We start from the raw sequence: 16,834 nt of genomic DNA on the forward strand, positions 1-16,834 counted from the left end.
CTCCCGGGTGCTAGGCGGCAGGGCCAATCGCAGGCTCGCCCGGGCAGCGGGGGGCAGAGGCGACCTGGCCTTCCAGCGGTTCCCACGCACCCACCTGAAGCCCCGTTACCCTCTTGTCATCTCTCCTTTTCAATCCAACTTTCCCTGGTCTCTCCCAGATTCTGTATCTCTTTAATTAAAAAAAAAAGCCATTCCCCATTCCGGACCTGCTGAATATATATTACAAGAGTAATCAGAGGACAGGTCCATGCAAAGCAGAGTGACACCTATTTAAAATTTGTTTTCTAACGACTTGGGGCAAGAATGACTTAGAGATAGGAAGCATCCTAAGTGAGGACACTTCAGCAGCAGCAGTTTAGTTCTTCCGAAGCTGATTTACCCGGTGCTGTGAACATGGCTTTCTTAATTCATTGCATTTAACCCTCTCAGGTGGATAACAGAACGAAACGCGCCACCCTCCAGGGTTTTATTTATTAAAACCGTAACTGGTGACTGAGAGGCGCGGCTTGATCCCCCCCTTTCTCTCCGGTTAGTCGCTTAAACATGACTTCCTTATCAAAAGGAGTGAGGGGGTTTAGGTTAAGTGCAATCTGCTGCAGGCACGCGCTTAGTTGTAAAGAAATTGTTTCGGCGTCTTCTTCGCAGCCTGTTTAGAACAAAAGGCTTTAGTTGGAGCATCATGATCCCCTGTCTGAATTTCTCTAATTTAAATGGGTGTAAACCACTAATGGAGCTGAAGATACAAATAAAATTAGCAACAGTTGCCACAGGCTGTTATAAACGCAGCTACCTACTTTAAAAGCCATTTTCACGCTGGCTAGTGAGTCAGGTAGACGATTTTCACTCTTCCTCCCATCCACCAATTCCAATTCCCCAGTCTTATCCCGAGACCGCCTGCTGCTGCTTCACCTCCCTCTCTGCCCCATTTTGAAGGGGACAATGCAGAGCTTCTCCCACAGCCTCGGACCCTCATCCCGCCCGTTCGTCTCAAACTCAGGAGGCTCTCCCTGGAAGCCCTCTAGCTACACCAGCCTGGAAACCGGGGAGGCAATCTTCACTTTCTTCTGTCCTCCAAATCTGATTACCCCGACTCACCCCAGACCTGAAGCAGGCCACCTGCTAGGGCCTCACCTTCCTCTCCACCCCTTATCCCCAGGGGACTAGTTAGATCCTGACCGCAGACCCAGCTTTCCTCCCTCCAAAGAACCCTCTCAGCCTCACTACTTGTAGTCCATCGCAGTTTCTTGAGTCAGCTCCCAATACCTAGGAACACTTTCTACCCCAGGAACCCTAACGGCCATACCTGACAGGGTCTCAGAAACACTCCCTACCAGGCACACCTAATCAGTTCAATAAATGCCACTTCCTAGTGACTAACTATTCAAATCTATGAGACTGTGGGGGCCAATCTCATTCAAACCACCACAAGGGAGGGGTACTGGAATAGACTATCAAACAAGAGAGGAAATACCGGGAGGGACACTTAAACCTAAGAGCCATTTGAGGGGTCATATAGAAACTTAATACAGTAGAGGTTTCTGAAATATATACATATATGAAGATGGCCTAACTGAAGTCCTCAAATAATGGAGGAAACAGAGTCCCATCTCTTACCATCAAATGAAGCCTCCAGTTCCAGGAATAAGTTACAGCTAATAGAATTGTTGTTCAAAGGGGCCCGGTGGAAACTCCCAAACAGCCCAGGATATTGCCAAGGTTATTGGTGGCTCTCTACTAGCTGACAGCACAGCCCTATTGATATAAACAACCAGCATCTACACAACTCATTGAACATGTAGAAGTGGAGCTATTGCCTACATAGGGCCTTCACCCCTACGAACTGGTGTTCATGGTATTGGAAGGTACTCTGCATGCTTCCAAAGAGAAAGGTAAACTCCAACCCAGCTACAAACCCTTTCATCTACAATTGTGATCTGCCTGCAACATACACTGGTGCAGTGGTGGTACAAACATGGAAATAACCAACCAATATCTGATTGAAAGTACGCCCTACTCCAGGTGATGGAACTCATACACAATGGTGCTTGGGTGGCCAAGAACCTTTGACCAGATTGACAAGGTACTCCTAATGACATTCTGCTATACTCATAGATGAGTGCCTCCTTGCTTAGCCATCATCAGAGAAGCTTCCTCCTGCAGATGGGAATCAATACAAGATTCACAGTCAGACAATATACTTAGAGTGAGGGACTTTGGAACATCCAGTTCTTAATGGGATGTTTCCATCAAATCCCTCCTTTCAGGACTCAGGGAACCCTGCAGACAAGGAGGCAGATTGTAAGAGCCAGCATGGATGGAGGACACCAAGGAAACAAGGCCCTCTGTCAACAGCGACCAACACATATATGAATTCACAGAGAGGGTGGCCTCACAAATTGGGCCTGCCTGCACAGTTCTGGACCACACGGGGGGTCCTAGTGCTGAGAAGAGAAGTAGACACAAACTCCTGTCCATTATTACCCAGAAGCTATCTCCAATTGGTAACTGCTTGCAAGTGAAAATAGTTTTCTCCAACAGAGTCTCACTGGGGAAACAAACCACACTGAAGGCCAGGCCACAAGTCCAGCAGTAGATGGTCAGCACAAAACCAACTCAATGGCATAGTTTTGGAGGTTCTTTTTCTCAGGACTTTTTGTTTTAACCTCACTGTTCCTTTGTGTATGCATTATGGTTTCTGGTTTTGAGTTTTATGGGAGTTATGTGTATGTCTCTGCATCTATAAGTGTTTTTCATTGGCTCTTTTTCTTCTGTTTGTTTTGTCATATTCCACTTCTTAATCTTTTACTTTACTATTAGTTTTTAGATGCCTGCTTGTTTTCTGACAAGAGAGAGAAAGAAAGGGCGTGGATTTGTCTGGGAGGTGAGGTGGGGAGAATCTGGAAGGAGTTGGGGGAGGTAAAACCATAATCACGAATATTTTGCACGAATAAGAAATGTGTTTCACACGGGGGTGGGCCTAGGCCCTGTCCCAAAGGATACGAAAGACTCTGATGACACGCTATGGAAGGCCTTACGATCCAGGGGGAACAGAAAAGATATGTGACAGATAAGGTTTTAGTTGGGTGGGGGTAGGGGAGGATGGGTGGGAGAAGGGAACTGGAATTGTCATGTAAAACAATCCTGTTTCTAATTCAAATAAAAAAGGTTGGGAAAAAAAGTAAAAAAAGAAATGTGTTTCAATAAAAGGAAAATAGAAGGAAAAAAACTCTCCTCATTTTCATGTGGTTTGTTCTCATATTGTAACCTGAGAATTCGATTATCTATTATTAGGCAAGGGAGACATAATTTCTGAAAATGGACATCCTGAACATGTTTGCTTGCCCATTCTGGTAAAATGTATAATTTTATTTTAAACTACTAGTCAGTCCTTGGTTTGTGTCTGTTGGATGGACAATATGGGAAAGCTCACGGTGAGTACTAGGCACTGCAGTGCTGTGAGCAAGTATTCATTAGTTGAATCATTTTTACCTGATTCATAGGAAAATTGGGTGGTCTGAGGCTATTTTTACCACGGATTAAGAGACAATAAAATCTGCAAGCTTCATTTGATTTTTTTTCTTTATTGCATAATGAGTGGTGGTTTCTAAATGGAAATAAAAATATAATTTAACTGCTAGTTTAAAAATGCTATCTACAGTGTGCTGAAAGTTAAGTAACACATTTTAGGAGAGTATTTTCCAATCATCCTTGCCCTCCATTTGTCTATAGTCTGGCAGAACTGTGTACTGTGCATTGTTTGCTTTTGAAAACATTGGTTGAGCAAAATGCTATGTGGAGGAACAAATGAGTAATTTATCTTTTATACCACTTACCGACTCCACTTACTTAAGTGAGCAGTGCAGATCCTTATAATAACCCTCTTACGATTGATTTCTGCTTTAGTATTAAGTAAACACATTCTGAAAGTATTTGTTTACAGTGTCCTGACCCACTGCTGCTCTCATTGGTGTTTTTGTAACCTGGGTAAACTTCTCAGTGGTTCTCAACCTGCCTAATGCTGTGACTTAATACACTCATGTTGTGTTGACCCCAACTGTAAAATCATTGTTACTTCGTAACTGTAATTTTGCTACTGTTATGAATTCTAATATAAATATCTGTTTTCCAATGGTCTTAGGCGACCCCTGTGAAAGGGTTGCTCCACCCTCAAGGGGTCTAGAAGTACAAATTGAGAACTGTTGCTTCAGATGGCCATTCCTTTGTTTGAAGCTATTCTTTTTTCTTGCCCCCCCCATTTAAAATGAATGCTGTAAAGTTCCTCTTTTCTCTTGGTCGTTTGGCCCTTCCCACAATCATTATTCATAACAAATGAATTGAAACATTGTTACCTGTTGTTTGTTAATGGCTCAGTAGGAGTTTGGTGAACATACTACATTCAAAATTCACACCCATCCCGCCCCAGTGTTAAAGGCTAAGATGACAAGGATTTAAATTTGTACTCTTTAGGATTATTATTTCTTGTCAATTATTTCGGCTTAAAAAGTAAATGCAGCTGTACAGATGTGCCTTCATGTCCTGATCCACACACAAAGCCAAGGAAATCCTGAAGTAGTGAACTGTTCAGAGTGACAGCCATTGAGCACTGTTTGTTACAATAAGAACATTACTCAACACCATTAGTTTAGGAATGCTACTTATGCCCAACATGGTGGCACTCATATCTGCGCATCCCAAGCCAGCCAGGGCTACATAATGAGATGCTGTCAAGCAACAACAACAACAACACAAAACCATTCCTTCTAATGACCTCTGCCACTACTTTTCAGTGGCTTCTGTATGATGTATAAGAGAAACTGTCTTGGAAATGAAGATTCCAAGAGAAATCCCTAGAGGTAATTTTGAACATTCAACATTGTAATTTCCCTCCATCCCCCATTTGCTCAAGCCTCTTCCATTTCCTTCTTTTCCCATTTTCAAGCCCTTACCCAAGCCTCAAGAAGGAAGTCAAAAAATAAGAGATATCTGGGAGTAATTCCCAACACTAAACTTCTGACTATTACTCGATCCCACCCCCACGATGAGAAATAAGAGGGTGATTAGAAGAAATCTCACCGGAATGAATATCAGAGTCAAGAGTTTAATTTTGTCACAATGATTTTTTTCTACATTCTACACACATCTCAGAACTATAACTGTCTTACTACTTTATTTAAAATATTCTTTTATTCTTTGAGAATTTCATACACTGTATTCTGACCATACTCACCCCCTACTCTTTCCTATGGATCCTCTTTTTAAACTTTTTAAGAGAATAAGCCACCAAGTCCAATTTGTGCTGATGATATACTCCTGGTGATGAAGCCACACACATGGTTGATCTACCAAGGGCCTTTCACTTAAAATGTCTCTTTCTCCCCCAGAAGCCATCAGCTGTCACTAGCTTCTCAGTGAAGGGAAGGGATCACAAACTCTTCCTCCCTTGTGTTAACATGTTGACTGGCTGGATCTTGTGCAGGTCTTGTTCAGGCAACCACAACTGCTGTGAGCTCATGAGTGTATCAGTCTGGTCATATCTAGAAGACAGAAATAGGATCTGCATCTGGACCTTTGTTTTAGTAGCTTCGACAAGCTCTCCTTCAGGCAGTTTCTGGTGTTTGTTTTTCCAATATAAGAGGTAGTGGTTTTCACAAGCTGGCAAACCTTAGCTTACCTAACTCCCATATAATTCTATGGTTTTAGGCATAGATTTCTAGTAAGCTATCATAACAGAGTAGTGATTTGATTTTGTTAGGTGCATAAAGAAAAGAGAAAAATAAGTATTTATCTAACTTTCTTATTATATCCACACTGATAAACCATGTCTGATGAATTTTAGGTTCCTTTTACCACTATCCCACACTGTTAAAATTCTACTCCCACACATTATTTCCAGACTTACACTAGAATGAATTAGAAAACTCAGGAAGTTCTTTGGGGTTGCACTAAGTTCCTCCTCTCTAGTAACATGAAAAATAAAACACCCAGAGACTGATATTGGGGTTCAGGCTTCAAGCTGAAGATCAGCGAAGCAAAGCAGCCAAGCCAATAGATCTTACCTCTACCCAGCTGAAATAGCAATCTTGTCCCCAAGAGGCAAAAAGGCTCTCAGATCCTGTCTCCTGCCTTTTATTCCTTTCTCTGCCTAGCCATATCACTCCTGTCTCCACCTCTTTCTCTAGTACTAGGATTAAAGGCTTGTGATCCCAGGTGCTGAGATCACCTTTGTGTGAGCTGTTTCTTTTAGGACTGGATCAATTTCCTGTAATCAGTGTGGCCTCGAACTAACAGAGATCCGTCTACCTCTTAATCCTCAATCCTGCAATTAAAGGCATGTGCCTGGCTTCTATGGCTAACTAGTATGGCTGTTTTGCTATTTCAATCTCTAGTGGCTTTAATAAATCATAAACAATATATCACCATAGCCTTGGGTGTGATTCTACGTCTAGAGGTGCAGATGCATAGACCACAAGGAACATCAACACTGTCTTCCTGGGTATCTCCTTTAGACAAATGTCATTGCTGATTTCACAAGCAATGTAAGATTAATTTCCCCAAGGCAAGGTTGGAGAGGGCAATACTGCCGAGGAGGAAAATGTTAATACATCCATCTCTAATGCTAGGGAGATTAGTTCAGTCAAGTTTATTCAGTCAAGATAAACCTATGATAATCTGAGAGTTCAATGCCCTGGGTCTCACCAGGGTCCTACATCCCAAGTTACACTATTGAATCTTTCCCAATAAGTGTCCTCACTTTAATTGCCAAGACTCTTAGAGTCTGAGACTCTAACTTGTGTTATAAGTCATTTATTTTGATAAAGGCTTGGATTTGGAGCCTAGTTTTTCAGCCCTAAGGCTCTTTGAGAGATTTAGTTGTTTATGTGTACCCAGAGCTGGGCAATTCCATCTCTGAGTTCACTGTTTTCTGTTCTTATTTGCTTGTGGTTGGCAGGACTAGGATTTATTAAGATGTGCCCTGACGCAGGTGCTGGGGCTTGACCATAGTTCTGGTGATGTATAAAGCCTTTCGATTCTTCCAGTTCTTGAGCAATAATACCAAGCAAAGTGGGTGTTGTAGACCAGCTCATCACCTGTCATCTTCACATAACCAATGGCACTGCACTTTTTTTCAAAGTAACTTGATTATGAACTTGACTTTTCTGACTTTGAGCACTGTGTTTTCATTGTATATCACCAGGGAAGGGAACTTAGCAGCCCGGTTCAGGCCTGGACCCAGAATATGGGATCTGCCTGATCAGAGAGCAGAAGTAATAAAGGCATCATAGTTCTTGGCCATCTTTTGGACTAATGTCTTGTTCTTATTGAGATTCCTCAGTTCCTTGATGTCCATATGGAGATATTCATAGCCTTGGCCTCATTACAGTGCTGTTGGTTCCCCGGGGAATTCACAGAATATGGGTCTAAAAGTGGACTTATGCCTGACCCAAGAAGCATTTGTTCTTCTGATGATCATAGTTCTGATGGTGATCTGTAGGTTTATTGTTTACAGATTTTTTGCTGTGTTTACAAGTGTTCCTGTTTAGGACTTTCTACCTCTGTATGCTATTGGCTCTAACCTCAAAACTAGAAAAGAGGTCATTATTTTCCTTTGTTACTTTGCCCAGAGATGACCCAAGTCAGCATCATTGTGTGTTAAGATGGTGGCATCATCTGAGAGGGATATTCAGGAACTGAGCATAGGCTTGCCTGGGAACATACATGTGCAAGTCTCCTCTACAACCAGTGTGGGATTCCAGGTGTTAGATAGGATTCTCAAGGAGGATCAGCAGCACTTGTGGCTAGTGGTGGATTGAGGTTTAAACACAGATATAGATAGCCTCTTCCTTTATAAGGGTTGCACTTATTCATCTGTCATGTCATGGTTGCCAGCAATTGCATTCTGGAATTTGGGACCAGATGTTCTAGAATTGGGTGCCCATATCAAGACTGATTCTAAGCCTACTGATCTAACTTCTGGGGCTGTGTTTAAGGTTGGGTGACTTCCTTAGTTGTGAAGAAACTTAGGTTTCAGGAAAGTTCACTGAGCTGCGGTGAAAAGATCATGGTAATGATAGAAAGACAGACATGTAGATCAATAGAATAGAAGACCCATAAACACATGCACAGGTTGCAGTCACCAATTTTTCATTTTAAAAAACAAAGCTGTCAGTAACATACATTGGACTAACGACTGATTCATCGCTCATCCCCAAATGAAGCCTTCAGTTCCAGGGATGGGTTACATCTATCAAGTTGTTGGGCAAAGGTACCCCATGGGAAAACCCAGACAACTCAGGCTATAATTTAAACAGTATCTATCCACAAATCCAGCACTTCAACGTAAAAAGGCTAACTATAGCCATGAAAATATAGGAAATAAATAATCAAATAATCTTATACCAGCAAAACCAAAAGAAGGAAAGCACACACACACAGGAACTCTCTCTCTCTCTCTCCCTCTCTCTCTCTCTCTCTCTCTCTCTAACACACACACACACACACACTCCACTACCATCACCACCACCACCACCAATAATGTTAGGGTCTTCGAGGAGTCCCACAAAAGAACAAAAGCCCACCAGTCACATGCAGTTAACAAGAGTGTTTATTTTTTCCATGCATGCAAGGGGTAAACCATTCAGCAAATGAGCAAATGGCAGCCTTAAGAGAAGCTCACAGGCTTTTAAAAAGCAAGATTAGGGGAATTCCAGGAGGGGAGGTTAGTCTGGGGACTGATTGGTTGGTTTAAACACCAAGTTTTTGGGTTGAAATATTATTGATGACTTTTATCAGAAGAATTAAGGAGAGTTTAAGGATTAGCTATGGAGATATAACTCTCCTTCAATTCTCTCTCTCTCTCTCTCTCTCTCTCTCTCTCTCTCTCTCTCTCTCTCTCTCCTATCCCCGGGGAAAGACAGGTGAAAGAAAGGAATAAAAAGCAAAAAACAAAACAAAACATAACAACATAGTCTTCACATTTAGCATTACAGGGTTACTGCCATCAGAAGATAACAATTTTCAGAAAGATGAGTGTGTTTTGAAGGTTCATACTGGAGACATAAGTGAAGAGAACTTAGGCTACAACTTTCACTGCTGTAAATCAATAAATAATGTTCAGATGCCAAAAAAGTTTTTGGGTTGATGGCTTAGTGGTTCAGCAGCAGGGTGGGAAAAGCTGTCTTTAGCTGTCTCAAACTTGCATGAGGCTGAAGGACACTTACTGATTGGTTACCTTTGAGTTGTGGTCTTTCTAAGAGCTGCTTGTTCAGTTCCAGTAAGCCAAAATGGAGGCCTGGTCCCTGGCAGGGCTATCAGGAGCCTGTCATGGCATTGGTTTGGTTCCTTGGCTCTTCCAAATAACAATAACAAAATAACAGTAATCAACAGTCATTTGTCATTGATTTCTCTCAGTATCAATGGTCTCAATTCCCCAATAAAAAGACACAGGCGAACAGAATGGTTGTGAAAACAGGACTCATCCTTCTACTGCACCCAGGAAATGCATCTCAGCATCAAGGATAGACATTACCATCTACTCTGGGCATGCAGACTACACTTAAGAGTAGTTTGTGAATCCAAAATACATCCAAAAGGTCATCCACCATGACCAAGTAGGCTTCTTCCCAGAAATGAAGGGCTGGTTCAATATTTGAAACTCAGTAAATGTAATCAATCATAAAAAACTGAAATAAAAAAGATCATCTCATTAAATGCAGAAAATGCCTTTGACAAAATCCAGCATTTTTTTATGATAGAAGTATTGCAAAGATTAGAGATACAAGGAGCATACCTCATCATAATAAAGGCAGTTTACACGAAGTCCACAGCCAACATCAACTTAAATGGAGAAAAACTCAAAGCAATTCCACCGAAAATAGGAACAAGACAAGGTTGTTCACTCTTTTCATACCTATTCAATATAGTACTTGAAATCTTAGCTACAGTAATAAAACAACTGAAGGAGATCAAAGAGATGCAAATTGTAAAGGAAGAAGTCAAAGTATCTGTATTTGCAGATGATATGATAATATACATAAGTGACCCTAAAAATTCCACTGGGAAACTCCTACGACTGATAAACACTTTTAGCAAAGTAGGACACAAAATTAATTCACAAAAACCAGTAGCCCTCCTGTTTACAAATGACAAATGGTCTGCAAAACAAACCAAGGAAAGGAAACATTTCACAACATTTCTCAAATAACATAAAATATCTAGGAAAGTATCTTTTGCCAAGAAAGTTAAAGAGCTGTATGATAAAAAGTTCAAGTCATTGAAGAAAGAAATTGAGGAGATATCAGAAGATGGAAAGATCTCCCATGTTCATAGATTTGTAGGATTAACATAGTAAAAATGGCCATCTTACCAAAAGCAATCTACAGATTCAATGCAATACCATCAAAATTCCAACACAATTCTTCAAAAATCTTGAAAGCATAATTTTCAGTTTTATTTGGACACGAACACACACACACACACACACACACACACACACACACACACACACACACTAATCCCTCCCTCCTTTCCACAGCATGGTATTGGCCCCAAAATAGATACATTAACAAGGAAATTGAGTTAAAGAACCAGACACAATCCACACACATATGGACACTTGATTTTTGATTTAAAACGATAAAGACAAACTGTCAAAGGACAGCATCTTCAACAAATGGTGCTTGTCAAATTAGATGACTTCATATAGAATAATCCATATAGATCCATATTTACCACCCTGCATAAAACTCAAGTCCAAGTGGATCAAAGACCTCAACATAAAACCAGATACACTGAATCTCATAGAAAAGAAAGTGGGTAAAAGCTTTGAACTCACTGACACAGGAAAAGACTTTAAAAATAAACACCATTAGCACAGGCACCAGGATCATGAGTAGGAAGGACCTCATGAGTCTGAAATGTTTCTTCATGACAACAAACACCATCATTTGGACAAAGCAGCAGCCTACAGAATGGGCATTTATTTTTTGCCAACTACACACCTGATACAGGGTTAATATTCCAAAGTATACAAAGAATTAAAAAAACTGGATATCAAGAAAACAAATAACACAATTAAAAGTGGGTTACATATGTAAACAGAGAACTCTCCAAGAGGAAACTCAAATGACTGAGAAACACTTAAATGTTCCCAGGTTAAACTCAGATGACCACTAAATTAAAGTCATGAATAGAGGCACAAAATTGTAAGGAAGAAAAGGTGCTGGTAAGGCTTGGGAAGTAGATGTGAGAGGGCAAGGCAAGAATAATCAGAATGTATTATATACACGGATGAAATTGCTTAAAAACAAAATGTATTGGTAGAAAAAAACCACAGTATAAGAAAATCTTTGTAATGGTCAGTAGGGAGGGATAGATTTAAGTGAGAAAAAAGATGTCAAACAAATAATTGTCTTAGTTCTGTTTCAGTTTCTGTGATAAAATATTCTGATAACAAGCAATTTAGGAGGGAAAGGGTGTTATTTATGCTCATAATTTCAGGTTATAGTCCATTATATAAAGTCATTTACTTCCATGAGTAAATCAAGGAAGAAAGTTAAAGTATCAAATTCACACTTCAAGGCAGAGAGAAAATAAAGACAAGGATACTTGTTTGACTGTGCTCAGCACCTAACTATTATACAGTGTAAGGTCAAGTCCATGAAATGGTGCCACCCATATCCAGGGTGAGCTTTATACCTCTATTAACGATCAAGACAATTTCTTAAAGACATTCCTATAGGCAAACCTGATCCAGACAATTCCTCACTGAGATTCTCTCCCAGATGAGACTATGTCATGTCTATAGTGAAAACTAACCTGGAAAATAACCTATCCCCATGCAATAAGAATTAGATTAAAAACAATAAGCCAGAATTTAACAGAAATATTATAATGGTGATAAGTAGAAAATAGAAAAACAATAGTCAATAAAGTAAAAAAATTGAATTTTAGAAAATAGCAAGGAATTTGACAAAGCCTTACTTAGACATATTAAAAGAAAGTGAGCATAACTGAGATGAGAAAAGTATTATATTAATACTGATTTTACAGAAATTAAGAGTCACAAAAGAATACTGGTAGGAATTTAGATGGAGTGAATGAGTTGGAAAGATTCTTAGAAACATTTAAGGAATCAAAACTGGCTTAAGAAGCAAAATAGATTTATCACAACTAAGCTGATAAAATTTTATATCAGAAACCTTCCAAAGAGGACTCCTTGGAGATAGAACAAAGGCTCAGTAAACTAAAAATAATGGCTGCTCTTCCAGAGGACCTGGGTTTGATTCCCAGCACCCACACATGACTTATAGTCATTTGTAACTTAATTTCCAGGGACCTCAATGCACAAATGTGCAAGACATACATGCGGGCCAAACTCCAATACATATACAATAAAACAACAACAAAGTAAGTTCAGGGACTAATACCTGTTACAATAAATCTTTCTGCCAAAAGCTGCCCGAGCCCCACCGCCACATGTGAGCTTTACACCAGCTGCCTGCCCAAGTTAGGCCCAAATGAATACACAGAAATTTGTATTAGGTACAATGCTGCTTGGCCAATGACTAGGATTCTCATCTGTTAGCTCAGTCTCATTTATCATACATCTATATATTTTATAGACTTATCGGACGCCTTATTGGCGTCCCTCCTTGTCAGTGGCTTACATCCTGCCGCTGGAGGAGGCAAACGGGGAAAAGGGACCCTTCCTGTTTCTCCTTTGCTTAAATATGAGTCTCCTTGCTATGTCACTTCCTGCCTGGATCAGCACTTCTCTACTACATTTCCCAGAATCCTCTTTGACTCCTAGTTCTGTCTAACTTGCTGTCTCATTGGCCAAACAGTGTTTTATTTAACAATCAATAAGATAAACATACACAGTAGTACATTCCCCATCAGATACCTGCAGGTTATTCCAATAAAACATTTAAAGAATTAAAACCAATCCTTCTGAAACTTTCCTAAAAAGTATAAGGTGGAGAAACGTGTTTGGACCAATATTACATTATTAGCAGAGTTATACTAAGACACCACAATAAGACAAAACTAATTCTTTTTGTATAAATATGAAAATATAATCTATAAAATTCTAGCAAACCAAGTCTAATAAGTAGGAAAAGGATTGCACACTGTGACCTAGGGGGTTTTGTTTCAGCAATGCTGATGTGATTCAACTTGAAAAAAATTCACTGTAATGAGACACATGGAAAAAACTCTCATAATCAGTATGAACCATCTAGATCAATCATTTAATAAAATTTGACATGTTTTCATAATAAAAACTCAAGGTAAAATAGTGCACTGGCTGATTTTGTATGTCAATTTGACTCAAGCTGGAGTCATCAGAGAGGAAGGAGCCTCAGTTGAGGAATGAGATCCAGCTGAAAGGCATTTTCTCATTTGGTGATCAATGTGGGGGGGCTCAGCCCATGGTGGGTGGTGCCATCCCTGGGCTGCTGGTCCTGGGTTCTATAAGAAGGTGGGTTGAGCAAGCCATGGGAAACAAGCCAGTAAGCAGCCCCTCCATGGCCTCTGCATCAGCTCCTGCCTCTGGGATCCTGCTCTGTTTGAATTCCTGTCCTGACTTCTTCAGTGATGAACAGATATGTGGAGGTGTAAGCCAAATAGACCCTTTCCTCCACAACTTGGTTTTTGGTAATGGTGTTTCATCGCATCAATAAAACCCTAACTAAGACAGAGTAGAACTGCCACGCAGTATTGAAGAATTTAAGAAAGCCCTGTAACAGCATACTTGATCATGAAAAAAATCAAATATGATAGGCATGCCTTAGGGGGAGAAGCTTGCACGGGGAAGTACCCTTGCCTGCTGCGTTCTAAGGTTTACCAAAATGACACAAAGGAGCCAAGAAAAGAAGGCTTGTCTTCCTATCCCAGCACTGTCCACTGTCATGGAACACTAACAAAGCATAATACTATGTCAGTTAGTGGAGAAGTGCATTCAAGATTTACCTGCACTGTTGCATAGCAGAGAAAGAAGGAGAGGTTTCTTCAGAGAGAGAGAGAGAGAGAGAGAGAGAGAGAGAGAGAGAGAGAGAGAGAGTAAATAGATAACTGGTATGAAATTATTCTACTAAAATGAGTTTAGATGATTTTATCTCTGTAAAAAAAACCTCTTTATTCATTTGATTGCTTTGTTGTTTTCTTGTTCTATGATATTACTTTCAATTATCAGGAAGCTAGAAAGATGCATTTATTAAAAGGAAAAACTAAGTTATTTTCCTAAATATGCATATTATAATGTAATGCTAATTGATGATAACTGATTAATTTTGAAATGTCTCATTAATAGGGAAGAACTCATATTGATAATGGGGTGAGCATAAATCTGCCAGTCAGGCTCTCACATTGTAATCAGAACTATCAAGGGGAGCTTCTACAAGGAACCCACACACATAGAGAAAGAACTAGCTGTCTTAGCAAGAAGGCTTTGTGATCATCAAGAATAAAACCAGCCACATTTGGACCAACTTGAATAACCATAACATTTCTATTGTACAAATAACAAGTGATACAATTACCACATCCCTATTATTTTTTTCTAGCATTTTCTTAGAGCAAAGTATAATGTGCTAGAAATACATTACTGCAATAGAGCATTGTGTAAAGGTTGTTATTTCACAGGATGAAAACCCTTCCTCAACTTTGAAATTTGTTTCTAAAGATGAGCTCTGCTTCACATTTGTACAGCGGCAGGAGACCATTATCTTGTGACAACACTTGATCGAGTTGACTTTATCTGTTAATTATCTTTGCCTCCACTAATTTTGAGCCCGAGGAGATGGATGTCCTGGCTCTTACCAATTGTGTGACTGCTCTTTCTTCACAGATGAGTCTAGAAGGGAAGCAAACCTTAACCAAAGGTGGAGCTGAGGCAAAGCTTCTATTTTAGAAACCTTTCTGGAGACACTGTGATCACAGTCTGATTATTAATAATCATGTAATCTGCCTCTCATGTGACCTGTGCCTGTCCCCGTGTAAGGCACCTCTTCTAATCACTTGGCTCTTTTCAAAGGATGTCTGAGTGAGTTGCTTGCAGCTTTTGCCTGGATCTATTCTACGTAGTGAATACACTCCATGGGTGTTTAATAAGCACTATTTTTTGAAGATTATGGGATGTTTTGGGGGGCATGGATGGATAGATTAGATTCTAATCTAATAGGGAATTAGATTAAGGAGAGTGTATCTACTGTTGCTCAACCTGCTTGGTTGTGGTATTTTGTTTGTCATATTAAGGCTGATAAAATTGAAACTAGGTTAAGGCATCTGTTGCTTCTGTCTAAGAGCTAAAGTTACAAGGAACACAGTGTCTTATTTTTGTGTTCTTAACAGATGTTCTTGGAGAAGAAAATAAACTACATGTTTATTCATACATATGTAATATGTATGAATACATATTAAACATGCATAGAGAATAGGATAGTGAGCTGGCTCCAGTGACTGCAGGCTATATATCTCAAGACATTCTACTGTTATTTAGTCCGAAGCACTAATTCCTGTCACTATTTAGATCTATATGATGGATATTTCAACAACTTATTTGTGCATTTAGTTCCGGTATAAAATCAGAATCAATGCCAGGCACATAAGAAGCTGTAGCCACACCTACTTAGGGGCTGGCTACAGGTGTGCCTGACCAAGCTTGAGAGGGCATGGTCAGGGTGACGTAGAGCGAGACTTGTAGGGGACTGCGTTTTCTCTTTCGGGTTCTCTTTTTGGGCTTGCGTACAGACTGCTGCCATGCCAGATGGCTAGGTCGCTCTGTAAGTAAGGCTTTTCCCTATTAAATACCCTTATATCTCTACCTGACTCTGTATTGGTATTTTCCCACTATAGTACTCCATTGTGTAAATGTACTACATTTTCTGTATCCATTCTTCGGTTGAGGGGCATCAAGGTTGCCTCCAGTTTCTGGCTATTACAAATAATGCTGCTGTGAACATCGTTGAACAGATGTCCTTGTTGTATGAATGTGCTTCTTTTGGGTATATGACTAAGAGTGGACTTGCTGCATCTTGAGGTAGACTGGTTCCTATTTTCCTGAGAAACCACCATACTGATTTCCAAAGTGGCTGTACAAGTTGGCGCTCCCACCAGCAGTGGAGGAGTGTTTTCCTTTCTCCACATCCTCTCCAGCATAAACTGTCATTGGTGTTTTTGATTTTAGCCATTCTGACAGGAGTAAGATGGTATCTCAGAGTTGTTTTGATTTGCCTTTCCCTGATAGCTAAGGATGTTAACCAATTTCTTAAGCATCTTTCAGCCATTTTAGATTCCTCTATTAAGAATTCTCCATTTAGCTTTGTACCCCACTTTTTAATTGAATTATTTGGTGTTTTGGCGACTAGCTTCTTGAGTTCTTTGTATATTTTGGAAATCAGCCCTCTGTCAGATGTGGGGTTGTTGATGATCTTTTCCCATTTTGTGGGCTGCCATTTTGTCTTGTTGACTATGTCTTTTGCTTCTCAATTTCAGGAGGTCCTATTTATTAATTGTTGATCTCAGTGTCTGTGCTACTGGTGTTATGTTCAGGAAGTGGTCTCCTGTGCCAATTTGTTCAAAGGTACCTCCTATTTTCTCTTCTAAGAGGTTCAGTGTGGCTGGATTTATGTTGAGGTCTTTGATCTATTTGGACTTAAGTCTTATGTGTGGTGATAGATATGGATCTATCTGTAGTCTTCTACATTCCAGTATCCAGTTATGCCAGCACCATTTGTTGAAGATGCTTTCTTTGTTCCATTGTATAGTTTTAGTTTCTTTGTCAAAAATCAGGTGATCATAGGTGTGTGGGTTAAAAACAGGGTCTTGAATTTGATTC

General features: G+C 40.0%; 1 pseudogene; it reads right to left on the reverse strand.

Moving 5' to 3' along the window:
* Positions 1-473: 473 nt before the first annotated feature.
* LOC113832004 lies at positions 474-7,471 on the reverse strand (annotated as a pseudogene).
* Positions 7,472-16,834: the final 9,363 nt, after the last annotated feature.

This window comes from Cricetulus griseus, chromosome 2 (genome assembly GCF_003668045.3).
Source record: "Cricetulus griseus strain 17A/GY chromosome 2, alternate assembly CriGri-PICRH-1.0, whole genome shotgun sequence".
Classification (NCBI taxonomy): domain Eukaryota; kingdom Metazoa; phylum Chordata; class Mammalia; order Rodentia; family Cricetidae; genus Cricetulus; species Cricetulus griseus.